This window comes from Anguilla rostrata, chromosome 13 (assembly GCF_018555375.3).
Source record: "Anguilla rostrata isolate EN2019 chromosome 13, ASM1855537v3, whole genome shotgun sequence".
In the NCBI taxonomy this organism is placed as follows: domain Eukaryota; kingdom Metazoa; phylum Chordata; class Actinopteri; order Anguilliformes; family Anguillidae; genus Anguilla; species Anguilla rostrata.
The window spans coordinates 5,797,564-5,821,997 of NC_057945.1; the positions used below are offsets into that span (position 1 = coordinate 5,797,564).

At 43.3% G+C, this 24,434-nt stretch overlaps 1 protein-coding gene across 3 annotated transcripts in view; it reads left to right on the top strand.

Annotated features, from left to right (window-relative positions):
- The window catches only part of iqsec2b (IQ motif and Sec7 domain ArfGEF 2b), a 90,827-nt gene that overhangs the window by 19,223 nt on the left and 47,170 nt on the right, over positions 1–24,434 (top strand). The gene's annotated exons all lie outside the window — the stretch shown is intronic.

Below are 24,434 nucleotides of genomic sequence, written 5' to 3' on the forward strand. Positions count from 1 at the left end.
TGTGGTCCGAAGGAGTGAATCTTTTCTGAATACGGACAGTCATTGGCAATCATCTCAGAAGGAGTAATGGCATCTTGCTGGGTGATTAGCAATGGCTCTGCAGCTGACATTCAGGAGTTGAGTCGTTGTGCTGTACTGAGGGTGATCAGTTGAAGGTGGAGTCAACTTTGTGCTCTGAAACATAGACTTTGATCCAGAGATGTCATAATGCTACAGTAATCAAGTACAAAATATAAGTAAGAAGGAGTGATTCATTGTGCTGTAATAGGACTCTGGAGTCACAGATGGAGTGAGTCATTGTGCTGTAACAAGACGCTGGAGTCACAGAAGGAGTGAGTCATTGTGCTGTAATAGGACTCTGGAGTCACAGAAGGAGTGAGTCATTGTGCTGTAATAGGACGCTGGAGTCACAGAAGGAGTGAGTCATTGTGCTGTAATAGGACTCTGAAGTCACAGAAGGAGTGAGTCATTGTGCTGTAACAAGACTCTGGAGTCACATAAGGAGTGAGTCATTGTGCTGTAATAGGACTCTGGAGTCACAGATGGAGTGAGTCATTGTGCTGTAACAAGATGCTGGAATCACAGAAGGAGTCATTGTGCTGTAAGAGGACTCTGCCTGTTCCTTGACTCTTCTTGCCAAAGCTGTTATTATTTCTCATTCGGTGAAGCTCCGTTACGATTGGCCTGATTTGGTCCCTGAGCAGGCGAGAGAAATCTTTTTTTCCTGAATACCCACAGTTCACATTGGACAAAATCCATTCCTCATAAAAGGGGAGTAATGGCACTCCTCTCCGCAGGGAAGTGATTTCAGGCAATGGCTGCCCTGTTTCAGCTGATCATTCATGCCGTGTCGCTGCAGGAATATCGTACATTCGACTGTTGCTTCAGGGCCTGCCACCAGTCTTCAGTAGGGAGGTCAAACCTGTTCTGGTGATCTCTCAGAAAACATATTTTGACAGTTTATTCTTCATGAATAATGTCATAAATGCTACAGTATAATCAAATAACAACATATAAATAGCTAATTTGCAAGAATATAACTGTTGTTACCTATACTGTCGTTGGTGGGAAAGGCCTGTGTGACTTTTAGGGCGAGGTTTTAGATCTGTTTTCCTTCAACAACACATTTACTGGTATGTATTTTTGTGGGATGCGTCATTTAATGAAAACTGCTCTCAAAAAGCAATATGTGCCAAAATTTCTCAATTTCAAACTGGAATCGACCAGGCTCATGTCCCCATTTTCACCCTAATAAAAAAAAACAACCATTCATAAAACTAAAATCCTTTATACCAAACAAGTTTTCCCAGTAGCCACCAGAAAACATGTACACTGTCAACAGGTCATAGCTCGCTGTGGAATACTATTCAAGATGCTGGGGATTCGGATTCCAGAGGGTTGCACATGTCTCCTCTTCACTGTAATTACAAAAAACACCCATTTGTAAAACTCAAATGCTTTATACCACACTGTAGATAAGACCTTGGCAAAGATATACATGTAAGAATCTTGTCGTTCAAACTCGTTTTCCTGGTGACTTAGCCACCAGAAAACATGTACATTGGCTACAGGTCATAGCTAGCTGTGGCTGTTCCACCTGCTGGGGATTTGGAATTGTCTTTTCGGAATGTGTCGTTTTCAATGCAATTACAAAAAACACCCATTTGTAAAACTCAAATGCTTTATACCGCAATGTAAATAAGGTCTTGACGAAGAAATACATATAAAAACATCATTGTTCAGTCGAGGTTTAGCTGTCTAGACATGCCAGAAAACATTTTACAGGGCCTCTTCCCCAGCATAACTTGGACGAATTGGAATTGAACAATCAGCATGATGTCAAGAAAGTGATTCGCAACAAATTCCCTTCTGGGGTTATTTTGAGTAAGATAGCGAACGCCAGTAGTTTTTTTTTTTGGTGCCATATCGCTTCTGAAATGGCTGTAGAATTCCAAGTCCCTCAGGACGCTGGCAGCTGTAACATTTTTAGGACACCTAAATATACGAACGTATCAATAGCTAATAACGAATTAACACGTGAAACATTTCACAGAGTTTTTCTTGTGGTGAAATGAGTAATAATGCCTTCAATGTGCTTTGATTTTTATAATGAGCCCACTGATTTTGGTAAAGCGTTAAGTGCAGGCACAGATGATTGTAAACAATCAAGTTCACATAATAATTCCTGATTTCTAATGTATAAAAGTAACATCGCTGAACTATCAGACCACTTTTGAAACAATTTAATTGTTCTATCTACTCCGGTTTTATATATAGTATTTCCTTGTTAAATGACCTGTGAAAGTGAGCCCAGATGCCAATTTTGTTTTATGTTTGTGCGTGGGACTCCCATTGTGATTGCATCGCAGGTAGAATGTTCAGTCTCCCTAGTCTTAGATAATGGGCAGATTTTCATGGGTTGTAGTACTGAATTGCTGTGCACTAGCTGTGATTTTCAAGCTTGCTTTAGTTTCATTAAAATGGCATCGTGACAAACCCTCAAACCTGTGTTTAACCATGGCCAATTTTTTCCGAAATGGATTGTAAGTCGGTGTAAAGAACTAATGTTAATTGGATTCATATGAAAAGCATTAATGAGCGGAAGGAGTGAATTGCATAATGAATTACATAATAATGAGTTCATCACATTTGAATGATATTGAGGATTAAAGAGGAGCCTTTCTTCCACTTGAGCTCTGCACAAAAAAAGAAAGAAAAATTGAAGCAAAGCCCAAAGCATAGTACCATTTCTGCAGCACAAGTGCATATGCATGATTGCAGTCTTGTGCATGGGTTGTTGGTAGTTTGATGTACTCTGTGCTTAATATGCCTGGTATGAATTGCTTTCTGTTGATCTGATTTACCTTACTTTTGAGCCATAGTCTCACAAGAGCAGGAAAAGCAGGCAATAGAAAACTGTCAAGTTGGTCGTATTTTTCCAGTAGAACACAACAACCATGTTTGTCATGCCATGGTGGACAGGGCCTGTGAACAAGAAGAAGAAGAGAGAAGGAGTGAGAAAAAGAGAGAGAGAGAAAAGAGAGAGGTAGAGAGATATAGAATACATAGACATGGACGAGGAAGGTTTTTTTTATATTTAAAAGAACACAATGGATATAATGGATATTAGTGGCTTGGAAATGCTGATTTAGTTGTTTTCTGCCCACCCATGTCCGAGCCCAAACACACAGTGGCTTACTTTGCCATCCTCAGGTACTGGGGGAGGGGGGTCGTTTTATCAGGGTACCTTGCAGCTGTGAGGTTGGGAGGGGTCCCATTCAATTCACTTTTATTTGTATAGTGCTGTCATAAAGACATTTTACAGAGTAGCAAGGCAAGAGACAGAGCAAAAAGAGCAAACAGAGGAAACACTAGGCCTGAACCCCCAAATAGCAAGAAAACCCTCAAATGGCGGCAAGAACAAACTCTCCAATGGGAAGAAATCTCGAGAGGAATTTGGCTATAGAGGGAGAGCCTATCCTCCACTGGCCAGCCTGGTGTTAAGTAGGAAACATCAAATAAAACGGGTTGAGCAGGTTACAGCTAAGGTGAAAGCTAACAGGAATAATAGAAGACCAAATGGTATAGTTCAGAATAGTTAGGACAGGACTGGAGCGATCCCGTGGATTCAGGCCGAGGAAACAGGCTGGAGCGGTCTTTGGACTCAGGGCGAGGTAAGGGGCAGGAGCCCCATGGAAAGAGAAACAGAGAAGATGAGGTTAAGGTCAGCTTGACACTTGATGCTAAGCTACAGTTGAGTCTAAAGTTTACATACACCTAGGCTAAAGAAATTCAAACTCAATTTTTCACAACTTCACACATTTCAGTTACCATACATTTCCTGTGTTAAGTCAGTTAGGGTATCTACTTTATTTCCATAAGAGCTCATTTCAAAATAATAGCTAAGAGACAGATTTATGTCAGGTTTTATGTACTATATCAGACTTTCTGTCGATCAAAAGTTTACATACACTTTGTTAGTATTTGGTGGCACTGCCTTTTAATTGCTTAACTTGAATCAAACGCTTGGGGTAGCCTTCCACAAGCTTCTCACAGTACTTTGCTGGAGTTTTTGCCCATTCCTCCTGAAAGAACTGGTGTAACTCAGTCAGGTTTGTGGGCCTCCTTGCTCGGACATGCTTTTTAAGTTCAGTCCATACATGTTCTATGGGATTCTGGTCAGGGCTTTGTGATGGCCAGTCCAATACTTTCACTTTGTTGCCTTTAAACCATTTTGTTACAACTTTGGAGGTATGCTTAGGATCATTGTCCTGCTGGTAGACCCAGTTGCGACCAAGTTTTAACTTTCTAGCTGATGTCTTGAGGTTTTGCTTTAGTATTTCTACATAATCCTCCTTCCTCATGATGCCATCTATTTTCTGAAGTGCACCAGTCCCTTTTCCAGCAAAACTCCCCCACAACATGATGCTGCCACCCCCATGCGTAACAGTTTGGATGGTGTTCTTTGGTTTAAAACCTCACCCTTTTTCCTCCACACATAAAGTTCATTCTGGCTTTTTTTATGCCAGTCTTGGAGTAGGGGCTTCTTCCTTGTGTGACCGTCTTTCAGGCCATGGCGATGTAGGGTTCTCTTAATGGTGGATGTAGATACTTTGGTACCTGATGCCTCCAACTCCTTCACCAGTTCCTTTGCTGTTGTCTTGGGGTTCAGTTGAACCTTTCGGACCAAAGTTTGTTCAGACCTGGGAGTTAATTTGTGCCTCCTTCCTGAATGATGCAGTGTTCGGAAAAAATACTTGACTTATATGATAAGGGATAGTAGGATTTTATGACTGGTGGATTCACCCCTAATAGCAACCCATATGAGCCCAGGGAAGTGGATTGTAATTCTGAAGCCTTATTATCGAGTTGTTATTTTGTAAAATATCACACCCACACCAAAATTCTCTGGCCATCATGGCCAGCCAGCTAATGTTGCCAAACATAACGTAATTTTGTTAGCTAATAATGGCAGTGACGTAACGTTTTCAAACACTGGCCAGCCACATTGTTAGCATTAGGTTAGCCACCAAGGTGACCCAGCACTAACATGGCTGAATCCATTCACATTTCCTCTTCTTCTTCTTCTCCTTCTTCTTCTTCTTCTTCTATTGGCCACATGCTTTTCAGCATGCCCAGAAGCATCCCAAACGGATTTTAGAATAACAAATTATAAAATGCAAGAACTGGCTGGAAGCGTACGCAGATGCATATTGCCACCAGTGTGTCATAGTAATGACTGAGCATGTTTGTTTTATAAGATTTTCAAGGTGAAAATCCTGCGTAGTATGCCTTTAAAGAAATCCTCCTAGATGAGTCACACTTTAAAATGGCATGGTCCTTCTTGCAGAATTCAGGGTATTTGCTGTGATGTGGTACATATTTACTCTGTGAAGGTATTTTGATTGAATAGCACTTTCAGTGAAGAGGGCTTGGCGGTATTGATTGAATGCCACTGACATGAGCCAGAGTTCCAGTGTGGGAGATGAAGGACTCTGCTGGAGGCTGGCTTATTCTCCATTGGCTGCGGGGTGTAATTGCCCTGAAAGGTTGATTGTATATCAGCAGATGCCTGTGTAATTCTGCCAGGATATTTCCCGAGCTATGGGCTCATTTGAAACGCTTAACCGCTTAAGTGTATCGGTAATTACTGTGATGCCTTTACAAGCTTCCGACAAGACGTCGAGTGTGACAGCAGTGTGGTTTCGGTCTTTGATATTACATCATTCCCCAAAGCGGGGGGCTGGTAGTACAGTAGCTTTGGAGCTCCCGCATTAAAATGTCATCCGCGAAGGGTACCGAGTCTCGCTACTACGGCTGAATATTTACAGGATTCCGGCTTCAGCCGGCAGCTCTCAAACGGAGCAGGAAGCCGCATTCCTGCAAAAATGCACGCCAGCTCGTCTGCTCGTCACAGACGGCGAAGCCATTTTTAACACAAAGTTGGTGAGACAACCGGAGCGAGACACGGAGATGAAATGATGTGATCCTGCATCACACTGGAGAGAATGTGCTGTGCTCTGTGTATGCACCCGCCTTCCCCCCCCCCCCCCCACTTTCAGAACAGAAATAGTTATTAATGTCAGCATGTCTCTCAGCTTAGCACCGATCGTTTCAAGGTTATAAATAAAATGGATTTCGGAAGGAATTGTGCCCTTATCTGCCCCTCATACAAAATATATTTGGTCCGTGTTTGAAGCCCCCCCACTTCTGACATGATCGTGGTGTCCTTTCTGCATCGCGTTCCTTATTTGTCAAATAGTAACGGTGTATTTATTTAAAATGTGGTGCTTTGTGTTTGCCCTGCCGGTAAACCTCATTTGAGTTCGACTGTGAATCTGAGTAAATGAAGAGTGTGGCGGAGGAGAATGCGAAGGAAGGAGAGAGCTGCTACAGGAGATATTATTATCTGTGGTCGGGGCTCGCTGAGGCAGCTTCAGCTGCAGCGGGAATGAGTGGTATGGAGAACACGGTTTCCGTGGAAACCGGAATGCTTCCCCCCTGGCTGTTCCACCTTACGAGCACCGTGCGCACCCCCGCACTCCCCGCATCCCGCCCTCGCAGCGGCCTGTTTTCTGAGTGTCGTCCCCCCCCCCCCCCGAACCATTTATAAATTAGCTGGAAGTAAGTATATCACCATCTTTACGCTTTCACTAAGGATATCAACGTATTTACTGTATCATCATCTTTACTCTTTCACTAAGCATATCAACATATTTACTGTATCATCATCTTTACTCTTTCACTAAGCATATCAACATATTTACTGTATCACCATCTTTACTCTTTCACTAAGGATATCAACATATTTACTGTTTCATCATCTTTACTCTTTCACTAAGCATATCAACATATTTACTGTATCACCATCTTTACTCTTTCACTAAGTATATCAACATATTTACTGTATCACCATCTCTGCTAATTCTCTAAGGATATCCACATTTTTACTCATTCACTACATTGAAACTACCTAACATACATATACAGACGAGGGAGAGGAATCGCTTTAAGATTAAATGTTTATTAATGGCAATATACGTGAGGGGCTCTTCAAGGCTGCAGCTCAGTGTTTATGCAGTTAGGCTGTGCCATCGTTTAATTCTGAAAGGTTTGTCCACATTCAACCAGACGGTCATCTGCCAAGAGGGCAATCATGACGACGAGTTTTGAAATCTCGCAGGTGCTTAGGCTGAGATGGATGGACTGGACGAGCTCCAGATAAGGCTCCTTTACCGTGGATGTTTAATAGCAAATGGTTTCCTCAATGAGATCTACCAAAGAAGAAGAAGAAGCAGGAACAGGAGCACTGATTGATACATTGTTATGAAAAAAAATAGCCTAGAAGATGTAAGCATGCACACGCCACACCAAATCTGCATTAACCCAAACTGAACTTTAACGCGCCGGGCAGGACATTGGTGTCTGTTTTAAAAGCACGATGGCTTCTGCCGCCGTGGAAACCAATTATCTTCAGTTATTGCCGTTGCCCCGAACGACGCACAGTGTTGTGGCAGTGTGTTCCTCTGTATTTCCGGGGGGTCTGTTCTTGGTTGTGAACACGCTAATAACATTTACATCTACAGATGGGGTCACCCGCCATCCCTGCCATCCACTGCTGCTGGTTACAGAGGCTACAGTTAGTTCACAACCATTGGCTGCGGTTGCTATTTGCTACTGTTTACTGATTTTACCCACAATTTTTTGTTCTCGCAATTAAAAATTCCCTGCATTTCCCTTGATTTTCTCAATAACCTTTTAACAAGACAAGACAGAAGACACATTGCGTTATAATTTTTTTTCATATTCTGGTTTCATTATTGGACGGTCAGTTGTGTTTATTTCATCTGGAGAGTTGGCAATTTTTAACAAATCTGGTTTTTCTATACTTATGTTTAAAAATTGTAAGGCAGCATTCCGTGACTTGTGACAGAACTTGTTTGGAACATTAATATGTTTTAAGGTTATTGGAGAGCATTCTCGTCATCTCTCTGTCTCCACCAAAATAAGGAATCTCAGAAAAATGTTTGCCAACATTCTTGAAATGTTTGTGCTACCTGGTTGTGGGCCTGTGTTTCTTCAGAATGTTCCACTAAAGGTGTGTAAGAATTCCTTGGGCTTTTCAAGCGGTAAGCATTTGAAAGTGACAATTAAGAGCAGTTTCTATTGATGATGGCGATGCTTGCCATGTGAACACCAGTGGAGTGATCGTGGGGCTCTCACAAAGAACGCTCTCCCACACCCTGCCCAGGGCGCTCGGAACCGAAACCGGTTGCTGTGGGAACGCTGTGACTTATCACATGTGCTCGAGAGGAGAGCGGTGTGGGCGAGAGACGTGAGAGAGAGAGAGGCAGAGAGAGAGAGAGAGCACACAACAGATAAAGAGGGAGAGTGATGGATATTCCAATTGTTATTTATTAATGTATTTGGTTGTAATTTTATGAAATGTCATTTTTTATTCTAACAGTATTGAATGTACACGCCTGCCTGTTCAGGATGTTAGGTCAGCATATATGTCTGTTTTTGGGTCTATTCCTTTTTCATATTTACAGTCATTTGCACTCTAATAAAAAATAAAAATAAATCATCTTGAAGTAGTACTTTTGTACTATTGAAGTGAATCTGAAGTGAATGGTAGAAATGTAGTTACTTTGGCTTGATCACTGTGTGGTACGATCATTGTTCTTGAACAGTCCTCAGTAGATTCATGAACAGTTTACCAGATTTTCATGGCGTCCACTTGAGCTATTATGAATCATTCGTTATGTGTCAGGTTATTTCTCGATAACAAGACCTACCTACACCCCTTAAATCAGCCTGTAAATCCCACGCAGGGTTTATCTGGTGGATGGTCTTGTTTGGTTGTTCCCGAGCTCCCATGAGTCATGTAATGAGTGGGTGGAACACATGTTCTGTGACCCAGCTCTTCTTTTAGGATGTTGCCTGACATACGAACATATATTTTTACAAAATTAGTGCGGGTGGTGCAGTGCAGAGGATGCAGTGTAGAGGCTGCAGTGTGGAGGGTGCAGAAGGTGTAGTGCAGGTGGTTCAGTGTAGAGATGATGCAGTGCAGGTGGTGTAGTGTAGAGGGTGCAGTGCAGAGGGTGCAGTGTAGAGGGTGCAGTGCGGATGGTGCAGAGTAGAGGGTGCAGTGCGGGTGGTTCAGGGTGGAGGGTGTAGTGTAGAGGGTGCAGTGCTGAGGGTGGAGGGTGCAGTGCAGAGGGTGCAGAGCAGGTGGTTCAGTGTAGAGGGTGTAGTGTAGAGGGTGTAGTGCAGATGGTGAAGTGCAGAGATGGTGCATTGCAGGTGGTTCAGTGTAGAGGGTATAGTGTAGAGGGTGCAGTGCAGGTGGTTATCAATTGACTGGTGGGAATATCTACAGAAAGTGCTTTATTTATAGTTATACCACCACTTTGCAGGATTCTCCACTCTGATTGGCCAATGAGTGGCCGTTATTTCTCTATAATGTCCTTGCTAGGTTACGTGTGCAGTGGGGACGTTTGTGGTGAAAGCTAGACATGTATAAACATGCACAATAAAATCATTTCAAACATGATTTTGTGACAGATAATTTATTTGGCAAGTAACTGTGGGATAATATACAGCGAGCTTGACAATTGTTTCAATATAATCCCCTCTCCTTGGCATCCATGGCATATTTACTGAATGTCCACACATTTTAAAATGGTCAGAAATCTGCCGGCATTTTGCCGATGTGTAAAGAGTTAAAGCACCGATATCATTACTTGCACGTGTTCTTTGAGTGTGAGAAAAGTGCTCTGCGCGCATTATTATATCCCTCGGGTCTGATGCGGACCTCGTAGTTTGTGGGGTATTACAAATGTAAAAAACTTACTCTGACAACATGGAATCACTCTGAGTGGCTGGCTGGGGTGGAAACAGACTGATGCTTCTTGTTTGTGGAATGTTAAACCATGTAGCTGGTCTTACAGGGCAGACATGGACAGTAATACTGAGAGTCGCCATCTTGCCTGGCGTGTCAAGCTGGTTCCTGCAGAGGTCCTTTGCCTGAGTCTGAGACTGGTCTTTAGGAACCAGTTCCTTCTGAGGCAGGAAGAATAAACACCCATTAGCGAGACAAAGTCCTCGATCACACAACCCAAGGCTGTGCACTCCAGTGTACACTAGAGGGCGGCATTCAGTTTCATGTGGACTCATTACATTACATTTTTTTTTTTTTTTACACAGCATTTACATTGCTTTCATTTATATAGTTGGATATATACTGAAGCAGTGCAGGTTAAGACCAGCTCCTTACCCATTATACTACACTGCTGGACTCCAGAGGGTTGGAATTGACTGCTCAAAGTTAGCTGATGAGGTCAGGGGAAACTGTTCTCCCGTTGCAGTGCTAGTACACTGTTCTCCATTTGCAGTGCTAACACACTGTTCTGTTGCAGTGCTAATACACTGTTCTCCTGTTGCAGTGCTAATACACTGTTCTCCTGTTGCAGTGCTAATACACTGTTCTCCTGTTGCAGTGCTAATACACTGTTCTCCTGTTGCAGTGCTAATACACTGTAACACACACAGGAGAACAGTGTTTAGCACTGCAACAGAACAGTGTGTAGCACTGCAAAGGAGAGCAGTGTATTAGCCTTGCAACAGGAGAACAGTGTATTAGCACTGCAACAGAGAGCAGTGTATTAGCACTGCAACAGAACAGTGTGTTAGCACTGCAAAAATACACTGTTCTCCTGTTGCAAGGCTAATACACTGCTCTCCTTTTGCAGTGCTAACACACTGTTCTGTTGCAGTGCTAATACACTGTTCTCCTGTTGCAGTGCTAATACACTGTTCTCCTGTTGCAGTGCTAATACACTGTTCTCCTGTTGCAGTGCTAATACACTGCTCTCCTTTTGCAGTGCTAACACACTGTCTCCTTTGCAGTGCTAATCACCTGCTTCTCCTTTGCAGTGCTAACACACTGCTCTCCTTTTGCAGTGCTAACACTGTCTCCTTTGCAGTGCTAACACACTGTTCTCCTGTTGCAGTGCTAACACACTGTTCTCCTGTTGCAGTGCTAATACACTGCTCTCCTTTTGCAGTGCTAACACACTGCTCTCCTTTTGCAGTGCTAACACACTGTTCTCCTGTTGCAGTGCTAATACACTGCTCTCCTTTTGCAGTGCTAACACACTGTTCTCCTGTTGCAGTGCTAATACACTGCTCTCCTTTTGCAGTGCTAACACACTGTTCTCCTTTGCAGTGCTAACACACTGTTCTCTTTCAGTGCTAATCACTGCTCTCCTTTGCAGTGCTAAACACTTTCTTTGCAGTGCTAACACACTGTTCTCCTGTTGCAGTGCTAATACACTGCTCTCCTTTTGCAGTGCTAACACACTGTTCTCCTGTTGCAGTGCTAACACTGCGCTCTCCTGAAGCAGTGCTGTCACATTTGACAAATGATTTTGGAGATAAAATTGTATCCTACAGGAACAGAGGTTCCGCAGGTCTTGCTCTCTTACTCTTAGCAGTCTAACGGTCCTGTCATGTATATGTTTTTTCTGTGCTAATATTAGACCTTTGATTATATAACCTGGGGAACAAAAGCAGGATGTGTGTCCACTCAGAGGCAGCCACAGCCCTCCCACAGCCACTGCTTTTATTACTGCGAGAGGGACCTTAAACCACTTCCACACACACACACACACACTCACATGCACACACACACACAGCACGCGCACGCGCACGCACACGCGGACGCACACACACACACACATACACACGCACACACACACACGCACACACATACACACGCACACACACACACACACACACACACGCACACACACACATATATACATTCATCCACACACACACAGAGAAACACACACGCATACATATATACACTCATACACACACACACACACATACACTCGCACATGCGCGCACACACATAAACACACACATACATACACCCTTGCACCACTCACACACACATGCATCACACACACATGCACACATACACACATACACAAACACTTATGCACATACACACACATACACAAACACTTATGCACATACACACACATACACACACTCATGCACATACACATACACACACATCCCGGTTTTAGGGAATATTCTGTAAATTGTAAGTGCCTGTGAAATGTTTTTGTGATTATTTACGTATTCATATTTAAAGCTCTCCCGCAGTGTTGTGTGTCAGGCTTACACAATAATAGGAGTTTTTATGCAGGATTATATAACTGGACTGTAGTTGTGGGAGGATAAAACTTCAGCCTCTGCAAGATTGGAGAGCCTCTCTCTCTCCCTCTCTGTCCTTCTCTCTCTCTCCCTCTCTCTCTCTGTCTCTCTCTCTCTCATTCTATACCATCCCACCCCTTACTATCCCATCCCACCCGATGCTGCACCATCCCCCCATACTGTACCATCCCCCCATACTGTACCATTCTCCCATACTGTACCACCTACTCCATACTGTACCATTCCCCCATACTGTACCATTCTCCCATACTGTACCACCTACTCCATACTGTACCATCCCCCCATACTGTACCACCCCCCATACTGTACCATCCTCCCATACTGTACCACCTACTCCATACTGTACCATTCCCCCATACTGTACCACCCCCCATACTGTACCATCCTCCCATACTGTACCACCTACTCCATGCTGTACCATCCTCCCATACTGTACCACCTACTCCATACTGTACCATCCCACCCATAATGTACCACCCCCCATACTGTACCATCCTCCATACTGTTCCACCCCCCCCATACTGCACCACCCCCCCATACTGTACCGTCCTCCCTCCTATGGCACTATATCGTCTCGTACTGTGCCATATCGTGCTGTGCAATGCTGTGCTGTATTGTGCTGTACCGTGCTGTACCACACTGTGCCATACCATACTGTACCACACTGTACTTTACCATTCTGTACCACATTGTACTGTACCATACTGTACCACACTGTGCCAAACTGTGCCATACCACACTGTACTATACCTTGCTGTACCACACCGTACTATACCATAGTGTACCACACTGTGCCACACCACACTGTACCATGCTGTACCACACTGTACTATACCATACTGTACCACACTGTACTATACCATAGTGTACCACACTGTGCCACACCACACTGTGCCATGCTGTACCACACCGTACTATACCATACTGTACCATACTGTGCCATGCCACACTGTACTATACCATACTGTACCACACTGCACTATACCTTGCTGTACCACACCGTACTATACCGTAGTGTACCACACTGTGCCATACTGTGCCACACCACACTGTACTATACCATGCTGTACCACACCGTACTATACCATACTGTACCATACTGTGCCATGCCACACTGTATTATACCATACTGTACCATGTATTATACTCTACTATACCATGCTGTACCACACTGTACTATACCATGCTGTACCACACTGTACTATACCATACTGTACCACACTGTGCTATACCATGCTGTACCATGTGCTTCCAGACTTTGCCATGACTGCTATCCCATGTTGTGCGTTTACTGCCCTGTGGTGTCCCTGCTGTGGTCTGTGGCTCTGCAGAGGAGGTGAAGGGGGATGAGGGTGTCTGTGGGGGGGGGGGGGGTGAGGGGTGAGGGTGTGCATGGATTGGGGAATGGGGAGGAGGGTGGGGGTGTTGGGAGTTGAGGGGGGCTCTGGCTGCTCCTCCTGGTCTGCTTCGTGTGCTGCTTCTCGTGCTCTGTGTGTTTCTATGTGTGCTGGTCTTTGTCTTCTCATTTTTCCCGTCTTTCTTTCTTGACTTTTATTTTCTCTCTCTTTCTCTCTCTATCTCCATATTCCTCTCTTCTTTCTCCCTCCTTCTCTCTCTCTCTCTGTGTCAGGTTACCTCCTAATTCCACCTCTGCTCTTCCTCCTACCAATACCACCATCACAACAGCCACTGCTGCCACGTTCTTCCACTGCAGTCTGAAAGCTTACAGCCATCAGTACTGCTGCCCCCCTCGGCTGATGCTGGCTCCGCCCCCCTGTGTCCTGCCCTCTGCCAGGTACACAGAGCAGGCAAGGTAAGGGTCAGAGTCTTCCTCCAGACCCACAATCCTCCTACCCCTGCTTCCCCCTGCCACTGGCTGCTTCTCAAACAGAGGAGAAACGTGTATTAGCACTGCAACAGGAGAGCAGTGTATTAGCACTGCAACAGGAGAGCAGTGTATTAGCACTGCAGTGTTCTAAGGCAGGAAGTCATCCGGCGTGTCTCGTTCGAAAGTTAGCCAGAAACGATGCTGCTGTGGTTGCCTTCATTCAGGTGATTTTGAAGGCAGCAAAGGATGTGTGTCCTCCACTGGGTAGGATATCCTGTGGGCCTTATCTCAAGTATAATATTTCTGTTAAAATAATAATAGTGGCAGAGCTAGTTTATTAGCGTGAGTACAGAGTGAACCCGGTAATTTGTTGCTGTAGTTATATTTCTAATAATATATTTTTATAATGACTTAATACACTGGAAAAAACATATTTTATGTTTTTAAGCCTCCATGAACTTTCCATGCACTAGCCAGCTAAATTGCTCGTAATCACACATCGTAATCATATTACTTTTCAGTGACATCATCCTGCCTTCAAACTGAACTTTTGAGCTTCCTTTTCCGTTAGGATGTTACATTTGGAGGCAGCTCACTTCTAAGGATGTAGGCAGCGAGGCAGCTGCCTTGTGTTTGAGATGCAGCCACTGTCTCATCCCCCCACCAAACACCCAGCCTGACCCTGACCAATACCAGTGCCCACACATCCTCCTGCCCTGCCTCAGCCTGACCCTGACCAATCCCAGTGCCCCCAAACCCATCCTGCCCGCCAAAGCTTGACCCTGACCAATCCCAGTGCCCCCAAACCCATCCTGCCCGCCTAAGCTTGACCCTGACCAATCCCAGTGCCCCCAAACCCTTCTGCCCCGCCTCAGCCTGACCGTGTCTGAACTTACTTACTATTGAGTATACAAGTTGCATACAGGTTGTATATAACTTGTCCCTACTTGTCTACTCAATAGTAGGGAAGTTTTCCTACTGCCCCGTTACAGTGAGCAGCTCAGTCCCCACTGCCCCATTACAGAGAGCACCTCAGTCCCTACTGCCCCATTACAGAGCACCTCAGTCCCTACTGCCCCATTACAGAGTGACTCAGTCCCCACTGCTCCATTACAGAGTGACTCAGTCCCCACTGCCCCATTACAAAGAGCACCTCAGTCCCTACTGCCCCATTACAGAGTGACTCAGTCCACACTGCCCCATTACAAAGAGCACCTCAGTCCCTACTGCCCCATTACAGAGTGACTCAGTCCACACTGCCCCATTACAGAGAGCACCTCAGTCCCTACTGCCCCATTACAGAGTGACTCAGTCCCCACTGCCCCATTACAGAGAGCACCTCAGTCCCTACTGCCCCATTACAGAGCACCTCAGTCCCTACTGCCCCATTACAGAGCACCTCAGTTCCCACTGCCCCATTACAGAGTGACTCAGTCCCCACTGCCCCATTACAGAGAGCACCTCAGTCCCCACTGCCCCATTACAGAGCACCTCAGTCCCCACTGCCCCATTACAGAGAGCACCTCAGTCCCCACTGCCCCATTACAGAGTGACTCAGTCCCCACTGCCCCATTACAGAGAGCACCTCAGTCCCCACTGCCCCATTACAGAGAGCACCTCAGTCCCCACTGCCCCATTACAGAGAGCACCTCAGTCCCCACTGCCCCATTACAGAGAGCACCTCAGTCCCCACTGCCCCATTACAGAGAGCACCTCAGTCCCCACTGCCCCATTACAGAGTGACTCAGTCCCCACTGCCCCATTACAGAGTGACTCAGTCCCCACTGCCCCATTACAGAGTGACTCAGTCCCCACTGCCGCCCTTTCCCTGCAACACACACCCTCAACCCCTCTTCTCTCATTTCTTTACATCCCTTTCTCCTTAACCCCCTCTACCCCCTTTCAGTTTCTCTCCTCTCCTCACCATTCAACCTCCCTTTACCTCGTGGCCCCTAAAATCAAATTTGGCCTTAGAGTGATGCTCAGGGAGGCCTATGGTCTCATCTGGGCTGGGTGTATGAGTTTGAACCTTGCATAGATGCTTGCAATAATATTTTTCTTGAATAGATTATTTCGTAGCTGAGAATATTTTAGGCTAATGTGCAATTAGTAGTTGTTTTCTGTTATTTCTTGCTGTACTTTAGTATATACAGAGAAATCTTCAGGTCTTCACAACTGTTGCACTTTAAATGACAAATGTAGCCAACTGTCAGTCTTCTGTATTCAAAATGTAGTCAGTCATTATGGGAACAATTAACATATGAGTCAGACATTTCCACGTACTGCATATTCCTGTTTGGAATTATGAATAAGGGGAATGGGTCCCATCTCCAGGGTGTGTTTGGGTCAAATCTCATGATGCTCTTGAAATCAAGCTCTGAAATGTCCTTCAGAACCACCATCATCCATGCTGCAAGCATGCCCCCTGTTGGCCACCTGCTGTAATGACAGCCTTTTGTTGCTTTTGGACCCCTGATTCAGCATGAGGCTGGTTGCAGGATTTATAGACATTTAGAATTATTTATTTCCACAGACAAGATTGGTTGTTAAGAAAGAATTAATTAATTCATTATTACATTTCATTAATTAAATTGTCATTGTTTTTTCCCTGTTTTAGAATATATGTATCCAACATAATACATTTTATAATTATAATAATTTAATTTCATAATGTAACTATGGAATTAATATTCTCTATAAGTAACTTTAGGTAACCTGGTGTCCTAAAGACCTGAAGTGTTCTTCTCTGTTATACTGACTTATAGCAAGAAAGTCAATATAATGCAATGCCACTTAACTGTAATACAAAATAAACATTGCATCTGTAGTTTTCTGGGAATAATCTATGGAGAAATATATTCCAGAAAGACATTAGTGGAACCAGTTATGTGACAGTGCAGTTAAGTCATCTGCAGTCAAGATTATTACATTTTCTTGAAACAGTTCATGACACTGCTAACATAGTACGACTACTGAAACATGTAAAGCCGTTTGAGAAAACGCCCTACACCTATTGAAATATCACTGTTACTTCACTGCAGGATGGCTGTGCTCACATTGTGCTCTGACATGTTTAACAAACACAATGTCATAGCGTTTTAAACTCAGTGTTAGCACGCAACACATGATGAATATGGAAATAGAGAGAGGTTTGGTAAGATGTTTGTGTATTCGATATTCATATGTGGGGGAATTTGGGGCCAGTGGTTTCAGAAAATCATTCTGCTCAGTGACATATCTAGTTCACCTAAAATAAAATTGTAAAAAATTGCGATATGTTTCTTTCATCAGTTTTTGGGCTGTGGATGTTGAGCGAGGCAATTTTCCACTTTACTCTCTCACCTCTACTTGATCTCTATCTTTTCTATCCATCTCTCACATCTCTATCTTTCTGTCCATCTTTCTCCCTCTCTCTCTCAATCTTTGTATTTTTATTCATTGGGTTTCACACTGTCTCACACGCCTTCCTGTCTGTCTGTCTGTCTGTCTGTCTGTGCCTGTATCTCTCTCAGAGAAGAGGACATTGAAGACATCATGCATCAGTTCTGTTGCCCTGCTTCAGAATGCAGTAGCCCTTCCTCTAGGTAACCTATAGGGCAGTCCGGCCCCCTCCCACCCCCATCAGCCAATCACCTCTAACGGAATACTGGGGGAGGAGACGACCAATAGAATCTCTCGGCTTTGGCTTCTGGATGAGAAACGGTGAGGGTGGTGGATAAGCAGGACTGAACTCCAGCTCTTAAGAACTGCAGAGCTGCTGAGTAAAGAAGGACTTTGATTGGTCTTTTTACCTGAACTCTGCTCAGCGGCAGCATGTCGAGCGGCATCGTTAGCGGCATCAGTGTTAGCGGCGTCTTTAGCAGCCTGTTTGCCGCGCATGATTTTGGGTGGGTTGTGGTTGGGGGGTGGGCGTTCTGTAAAGATGAACGGAAATAAAATAGTTGGATAGGGGGTGTGTATGATGGTGTGTGTGGGTATGAGTATATGAGGATGTGTGTGTGTGTGTGGCGGGGGGTGGGGGTTAGGAAGGTGCTCTGTGTAGTTTTGTTCATTTGAAGAATCTACGTAATTCCCGACTGGAAAAGAGACTCTGCACCAAAAGACTGGAGGAGAGAGACTAAAAATTATGAACAAATGTTTGAGATGTGTTTCCCAAAGGAGGTTGGGGGGGAAGGGGTTGGGGACACACCCTGTTGGTCCCGCCACGAGCACCCTAATTTTGAATTCTCCCATGCGGCCTAGCGGTTCATACGGGGACAGACCGAAGACCTGTTTGCCGTGTGCGTGCGTGCCCTCCTAAAGCAAGCAGGAACAGCATCTGCCTTCCAGGCTGAAGGAGCTGGGCCTTGTGGAACTGTGGCGCCCCCTGGTGCACGGGAGGGTCCGTGCGGTTGGGCTTAATGAATATCCTTCGCACTCGTTTTTGCTTCTTCGCTCTTTTCCTCCGCCCGCTCCCACGCTTCAGCGCTCAGGCCTGCACCGCTGTGCATGCGCTGTGCATGCGCTGTGCATGCATGGGCAGCCGCCATGTCCGCTCTCACCCGCCAGGGAAAGAATCCCGCGGCTAATGCTACTTGGACAGCTATATTGAAAAATCGTGTGTTGATTTGAACTATACAAAGCAACCCTCCCTTTTTAAAAATGTCTTATGATGCTCGTTCCTGTTTAATTGCTTATTATATTTGAAGAGCTTGCTGTGTTTTGGCCCAAAAAATTCCAAAGAAACCTCTTCACTTTAAGTATATAAGACCAAGGCTTGCTCTTCTGAAAACTGCTTAACGTCACTGTGATTTATCATATATTTTTTTCAAATGGTAATATTTTAACGATGGTTTCATTTGTCACGTATGGTGTAACATGATGTAATTTATAGTTTCACTGATGTATATCTTTATATTTATTTATCATGGGTCATATGATATCATTGCTGTACAATCTGACCTTTGTTATTGTAAACACATATACACATCCGTATTCACACAGAGCATCTTTAAGTTAATCTCACTTTAATCACCGTTGAAATTATAAGTATAACTGATGCTAAGGGATTTATGTGTGACTTTTATCTTACTTTACATTCATCACATTCATTATTTTATGAACAGTTAATCCATATTACTGAGTGCTTTATATTGTAATCCTTTTTGTTCACCAGGGATTGTTCCCAGTAGTTTAAAGAGTGAAACAGCAATGTCTGAGATGTTACTTATTAAAGCAATGCTAAATACCATTCTGTCAGAACGCTTTGGTAATATATTAGTCCAACACTGAATATGAAGTGCTGATATCACCAACTACCCTCATCTCTCTTCCTGCTCTCCCCCTCTCTCTTCCAGCTCTCCCTCTTTTTTGTGTGCTGCTCTTCCTCTGTTCTTTCTTTCTTCAGTATATTATCCAGTGTTTGACAAAATCTGTAAAAGCATGATATTTGGCCTCAGTACACAATGCTGACCTGTACTTATTTAACTGCCACTCCATTGCATGCACAAGGAAATAAACGGGAAAGATTGGGGCACATCTCTGACTGAAACTGGTTTTACAGTGCATAACACACATCTGACTCAAACTGGTGTTACAGTGAATAACACACATCTCTGATTCAAACTGGCGTTACAGTGCGTAACACACATCTCTGACTCAAACTGGTGTTACAGTGAATAACACACATCTCTGACTCAAACTGGTGTTAGGGGGAAGTTATTATTGTACAGAAATACTGTATAATAAAGTCATGTATGATTATAATGATTATATTGCTATAATTATAGATGACGTTTGTTATGGGGATCATAACTGGGCCATTTGCCATCTTGTAATAAAACTAGTTTATCTCAAAGTTTGTTTGGCCTTTCCAACACCATTCATTTATCAAAATAAAATGATATAAGAATTCACTTCAGCTGTGAAAATTACTGGGTTCTCATGATTCTGAATGCAACTGTGTCACTTTGGATGAAATAAAAAATATATATATCATCGAATTCTTTGTGCACAAGTGTCAGACGAGAGTGGCTGGGTGAGATTAAATGAACAACGATATTCATTGCTGGGTTATATTCAAGGCCAGTACCTCAAAATAAAAATATCTGTCTCAAAGACTGAATTCTGGTTCTGTTTGCAAAGCGTGAAACTCCGTGCTGTGAAATTGATGGTTTGCATTTATTTTATTTTTTTCTATTTTCATATTTTCAGACATCCATAATTGCTCACATATGAATGTTCTCAGCCGGTCAGCACTGAACGAGCCTTCTGGGAAATGAGGCTGGCTCCTTCTAAATGAGGAAACAGGAACCTTCTCTGCAGCTTATGCATCTTAAAATGTCTCCCACATAATGGAGAATTCTGAATAATTTATCATGGGTTTTTACATTTTTCAGTGATTCTGTGTATTTTGACCCTATTTTGCAAGACCGTTTCTAATAACATTTTGTAATGGAGTGTTCCAGACTGTTTATTGATTGATTTATTTGTTTGTTTTTTTTTTTATTTTATTTTATCCGAAACACTGAAAGAATCAGTGAGGGAGTCATGCTCCACAAACGTCATACACACACACACACACACACACACATACACTCACAAGCACACACATACAGTACATACACAAACACACATGCAAACACACATAAACGCACAGACACACGCACACAAATGCGCACAGAATCGAGACTCTTGTGGCACAGCTACCTGCTACCAGTCTTGCCGGCTCAGTGCAGAAGCTGAATCGCTCTCTGACTTCACTGCAAATCTGGGTTAGGTCCTCTCATTCCTTGTTTAAATCCTGCTGATTTGAAATGGAGGATCTGGCAAAATGTGTGAGTGAGAACATGCATTTCGGTGGCTCAGCGGTGGGGTGTGAAGGCTGTGATATTGTAGGGTCGAGATGCTTTCAGATAGAAGTGATTTGTGTCTGAGGAGCTAAACCTTTCTGTGCAGTCAGTGAGTAGGACCTAGAAAGTGTTTGAGCTCTCTGCTGCTCTCTGCTGAATATTTTTTTATTCTAGAAGAAAACAAAATTTATAGAAAAAGGTTATGAATAGATGGAGATTGTATATGCATTCCCATATACAAATATAGAAATGTTATATCTGAAATATTTCGACTATGAAGCATTTCAGATAACAAAAATTTTACTCTTCTTGGCTATATGGTGTGTGTGTGTGTGCATTTTTTTGTCTGTTTTTTGCCATTTAACTAAATTAGTGCTCTGATTACCTATAGACTAGATAGTATCTACCACATATCAAGCCAAGTCTTAAAAATCCCCAGAGTTTTTGCCTCTGTTCTACACATTGACTACTCTCTGCATGAAAAAAATATTCCTTGTCTGTATGGAATCTACCTTTTAATTTCCATGTATGTCTCCTTGTTCTACTAACAGAACTCAACCTGAAGAATCTCTTATAGTTCACTTTGTTGATCCCCTTTATGAATTTAAAAGCCTCGATCAATTCACCCCTGAGTCTCCTTTTACTAAGCTTGAAGAGGTTAAGCATATTAAGTCTTTCCTCATAGCTTTATATACCAGGAATACATTATGTTGCTCTTCTTTTTGTTCTGTTGAACTTTTTCCAGAGCTTCTATTATCTTTCTTGTAGTATGGTCCTCAGAACTGCACACAATACTCTAAGTGTGGTCTAACGAATGTATAAGATAAGTATAACTTCCTTGGATTTTTACTCAATAATTATGGCTATGTATCCCAGCATCCTGTTGGCCTTTTTTACTGCTACAGCACAGTTCCTAGAACCAGAAAGGCTTTGATCAACCATTACTCCCAAGTCTTTTTCAAACTGAGCACATTCCAATTTTGTTCCTGCCATAAAGTAATCCTGCCTAATTTTTTTATTTCTCACATGCAGAACTTTACATTTGGCTAGATTATATTTCATTTGCCAGGTTTCTGTCCACTTCTGGATTTTATTTAAATCTTCTTGGATTACTTTAATTACTTTTGTATCTTCCATAATATTAGCTGGGCCTTCCAGTTTTGTATCATCTGCAAATTTGACTACTGTACCTTCTATGTCCCTGTCAAGGTCATTGATATAAATGAGGAAGAGCAGTGGTCCCAGCACCGATCCTTGTGGGACTCCATTTCTAACAGCTCCCTGCTCAGATAATGTCCCTCCTACTACTCTTTGCGTTCTACCCTGTAGCCAGTTCCAAATCCACTCTGAAATACGTACTCTAATTCCTACTGCTTTCATTTTACGAACAAATCTCTCATGTGGTACCTTATCAAATGCCTTTTGGAAATGTAAGTAGATAATATCATGTGCCTTGTTATAATCAAAACACTTGGTAGCTTCTTCAAAGAATACCAGAAGGTTTATCAGGCATGACCTTCCCTTACAAAAACCATGCTGGCTATCCCTTAGGATGTTGCAATTTTCAAGAAATGCTTCCAACTTGTCTCTAATGGTAGATTCCAGTATTTTACATGTGATGCAAGTCAAACTTACAGACTCAAACTCTGGATCAGTACAGTCCCCTTTCTTATATATTGGCATTATATTACCTCGCTTCCAGTTCTCAGGTATTTCTCCAGTTTCTAAGGACTGTCTAAAAATACCTGCCAGTGGTTTAGAAATTATCTCTTTGAGTACTCTTGGGTATATGTCCTCAGGACCTGCTGCTTTGTTTGTCTTTAGTTTAAGTAATTCATGCAGTACTTCTTTATCCTCTATTTCAATATCTGATAAGACATTCTGAGTACTGAATATGCCTTCCAGTTTATTAGTAACCTCTTCTCTAGTAAAACACTCAACAAAATAACTATTTAAGGCATCGGCAATATTTTTATTCTTAGAAAGCAATGCTCCTTCTTCATTCCTGTGCACCTGATATCCCCTTTTCCTACTACAGCATTGAAAGAATCTGGAGATGTCGCCCCTGTGCGGTGTGCATGCCCTTTTCTGTGGCTGCGTCCCACTGTCACCCAACTGTCTCTCCCTTCCTGCTCTAGCTTCCCCCCCCTTCCCAGCTGTGGCGTGCACATCAAATCCTTATAGGACACACTACTCAGACCCTGGAACTCTGCTAATTGCAAACTGTGGAGTCCAGCAAGCTGGCCCTCAAGATCAAGAATCTTGCTCTCGAGGTGCTCGACCGGTTTGCAACGGTGGCAGACAAACTCGCCCTGGAAATCGCTTTCCAGTCGTGCGATCATCCTGCCACCCTCACACAGCTTTGGCCTCATTTTTAGCCCCTAACTATCACCCTATCTCTCCCTATGTCTCGAGTAAGCTACTGCCAAAACGGAAGCAGAAAGCAGAAACCGGAGAGGAAAAATAAATAAATAAATAAATAAATGAGGCACTTTTATCTGACGTTAAGTGCTGAACAAGTAACAAGAAAAAGAGCTGCCTGGAGTGGAATCACTCCAGTTATAATAAACTAACGTAGCTAGCTTTATACTAAAAGAAAATGACTGAAGGAACACTTGTACTAGGCAATATTTTAATTATATCTCAGAACAAAATTTAGCTGGAATAAATTTAGAATAAACTGCAGCTGATGTTAGTGCATAAAAATGTCGAGATGGATACGCCCCTCACTCTTTATACCTCAAACAGGAAGTGCGTGTCAGACACAAGCAATCGAGCAGGAGAGCAGAAAATCCAGCAGTGTGTGTGTGGGTGTGTGTGTATTCATGTGTGTGTGTGTGTTGAGGGTAAAAGCAATCTGATCCTCTCTAAGACAAGGTCAAGGAAATAGATAATTACATTAAAGGCTTAGTCAAGTGAGTGGGAGGGAGGCAGTGTGGGGGAAGGGTTTGTGACAGGGGAAAGAGAGGATAATTTACTGCCACAGCGAGACTCCGGCCACTGAGAAAACTTGCCCCAGGACCGAACTGTTCATCTAACCTGCAGCTTCCATCTTTGAGATGGTTTGGAACTATCTACTCCAGGTGCTCCTGGGGAATATCTGCTTCAGAGACAACTTGTGATCTAAGATAGCAGTGGCCTCAGGGATCTACATGCACTGTTAATAAATCCCCAGGACAACTTTGAAGAGCAGCAAAGAACAGAAGGTGTGGCTTTACTGATTTATATTTGTAAGACCTCTGTAGACTTCATTATGGGGCTGGAAATGCTAGTTTAAAAAATGTATGGCCCTTAGATGACCCTTAATTGTCACGATTTGATATTTGTGATTTTGTGCTCTTAGTCCCTAAGGGTTGAGTTAAGAATGTAAGATTATCCTGTTCGATGAAGACGGATCCTGAATACATGGTTCCTGCTAATCTACACAAAAATATGATTGATGTAAATCTGACTGGTATGTGAACAGTACTGACTGGCATTCTGTACTCGAGTGATAGCATACTTTGGCCTTTTATTAAAAA